The sequence below is a fragment of the Bremia lactucae genome, linkage group LG5 (assembly GCF_004359215.1).
Source record: "Bremia lactucae strain SF5 linkage group LG5, whole genome shotgun sequence".
Lineage (NCBI taxonomy): Eukaryota > Oomycota > Peronosporomycetes > Peronosporales > Peronosporaceae > Bremia > Bremia lactucae.
Window position 1 is genome coordinate 1,569,610 of NC_090614.1, and position 2,822 is coordinate 1,572,431.

The following is a 2,822-nucleotide window of genomic DNA, read 5'->3' on the forward strand; positions in this document are numbered from 1 at the left end:
GAGCCCGGTTTGAGCTCGATCTCATGTCGAGTGCCTTTATCCTTAGGTAACTCGCATGGAACTGCTTCAGGGAATACATCCCTGAATTCTATTAAATCCTCGTATAGAGGATTTCCCTTGAGTGACTCCCAAGATTGAGTACTGTATCTCTCAATCCGAGTCTTCTCATCGAGGACATTTTCGTCCATTGATGAGCTGCTGAGAACCCGTTCGTTCTCTGCAAAAATTACCGCTGACCGAATGTCGGTTACGTAATCGTCCTCTGTGACGAGTACGCAGATCTGCTTGATTTTCCCACAATGCAGATCTCTCAAGAACCGCTTAGGTTCTAGGGTTGGTAATTGAGTTATCTCCGAAGTTAACTTCGGAGGCGCATACAGATCAAGAGTAGAAGCGCCTACTCTCGATCCGTCATTAACCAAGACATTTAATGTCTCGGTTTCTTCCTGGGATTTATCCACAGGCTGCCGGGGGATTAATCCCTCGGGATTTAGAAGTCTAGTAACTTCTACCATTTGAGGAGATTTCTTCTCAAGTACGTGGGGACTTATTCTCTCAACCTATTCCAACTGTGATTGCGCTATCACAGTCGAATTCTCTACGGTCGACTCTCTACGCGGCCTAGTATCATCGTCATCTCCCTTTTGGACACCGGGTATCTTCCTTGAATGTCGCCCGCTAGGCGTACATTCATATCTCAATCTACTCGACTTATTCGAGTGATGGACCTTCGGCGCTGCCTGTGCATTCGCACAGCCGCCGGTAGCTGACTCCACAATTTGATAAGTAACAACATTGTGATATTGTGCAGTCGTACTAAAGCCCGTACCACAAGTGAGGCCATCGCACTCACACGTAGTTTATACACACGCTTGAAGCGTCAACAAGTAGCAGGCATCTTTACGGATCGATGCTGCCAGCTGATTCTTGGCTCATATTTTCTGAGCCAAGGTAAACCTAGGATGACATCAAATTTGTCATCCATATTCAGTACGATAGATTTATCATATACTGTAATTTTTAACGTGTGGTGGAATTTCACTACGCGTTTCATCACTTTTATCGATGCGACTGTCGCTAGACGCTCCGTCATCCTCGTTGGAGGAATGTCGCGCTCAACATATTCGAGCCTACTATCCTCTAGCGACTGGCGACGAATTAAATAAATCGACGCCACACAGCCCACTAGGGCTCCAACAGATGAGTTATTTGTCACTTTTAGCTTCAAAGTGATGAGGGATAACTCGTCGCCAGGTGCACAGATACATATTGATTGTGTGTCTAAAGCAGTTTTCGTCAAGATATTTGCAAATTCTCTTGAGGTTGCTGTATCAGAAGGGCGTTGCGTTCCTACTGACCCTAACCGTTTCTTGGCGGTCCGCCTCGTTGTTGTTCGCAAAAACGTTGGACCCGAGACCGTTGCCATTTTTGACATTCGTTCCATAATTACGTTCAATACCTCTCAGAACTAAGCGTGGAGCACTGCACTCATGAGCGTAGTGTCTTAACTTCTTACAGCGATTGCATTTCTGCAATTGCTTGTTGTTCGAAAAGCGAGGTTTCTCGCTTTCGACATAAGAGAGGTCCATAGGTTCTGGACCTCCCAGTTCGTGTCGTCTTAGTGGACGATATGATGACGAACTAGCTTGAGCCTGTCTCAAGCTAAAGTCCTCCTGTTCCGCAACGGACATTGCTTCTTCAAGTGTACCCAGTTCCAAGCGGAACAGGTGGGTCTTTACGAAACCATCTGTAAGTTCTTGCATAAACACCGTAATCGACGTGTGTTCATGGATAGGGCTGTTTGTGATACAACTCGCGAAAAGTCGTATATTCTGGGCATAAACGTGAGCGTCTCGCTTGCCTTGCTTGAGTTTCAGAAGCTCTGAACGAGCTCTGAACTCAGCCCTAGGCGGTCAAACGTCTGTTTGATCCGAACTTTAAAAGCCTCTAGCGACCCAAAGACATATGGGTCGCGTAACTTAAAGCCTAATGCCCAAGTTTTGCACGACCTGCCGAATTCGACTGAGCGAATGCGACTTGCATTTGCTCGTCGACGGCACGACGAGCCCCTATGGCATCGTCCAACTCGTCGAGCCATCTTAAGAAGGAGTCTTATTCTCCCCTATACTTAGAGATGTCAATTTTTAAGGTACCGGGCGACGCATGTGCGTCATCTTAGGTACAGGGCTATGTACCTGTTGGAACCTCAACAGTTCTGCCTGTTGAGAGCCTTGCTGATAAAGCAAGACTGCCTTCTCCTTCGCCTCGTCAAGTTCATGTTGTAAGAACTTGGCGATGGCTGAGTGGACGGCATCTCTGTCCAAACCGGACAGCATGGCCAAGATGGCATCGTTCCCTACGGTCGAGCTCGTTCGTTCGACCGCACTCCTTTCTATGTCACTTAAAAAGGAGTAGCTATCACGCGAAACGTGATGCGTATTTCCATTATCATCTAACATGTCCATGTTAGATGATGATATTGTGGTTCTTGGACGGACTACAAAGTGCTACCAGGTGTAACGGGGCACTACGACTTATACTGCTTCAGTACAAGTCCACTTCGCACTGCTTCAGTTGCGAGTGGTGCCTCACGTCACTTCACGTGCTCTAGTACCTGCAGAGGAAGACTCTCTTTAAAACACTTGCTTTAAAGAGGGTTAATTAAAAACTGTTTCAATATGATTAAGTTATTCTTGCTATCTACTTAATACTAACTTAATTATAAACTAATACAAAACATGTATTAAAAGTCTTATCTGTCTTTCTCTTTGCGCGCGTCCAGCGCTGACTGGACCACGGAGAAAGTGGATATAATGGTCTAT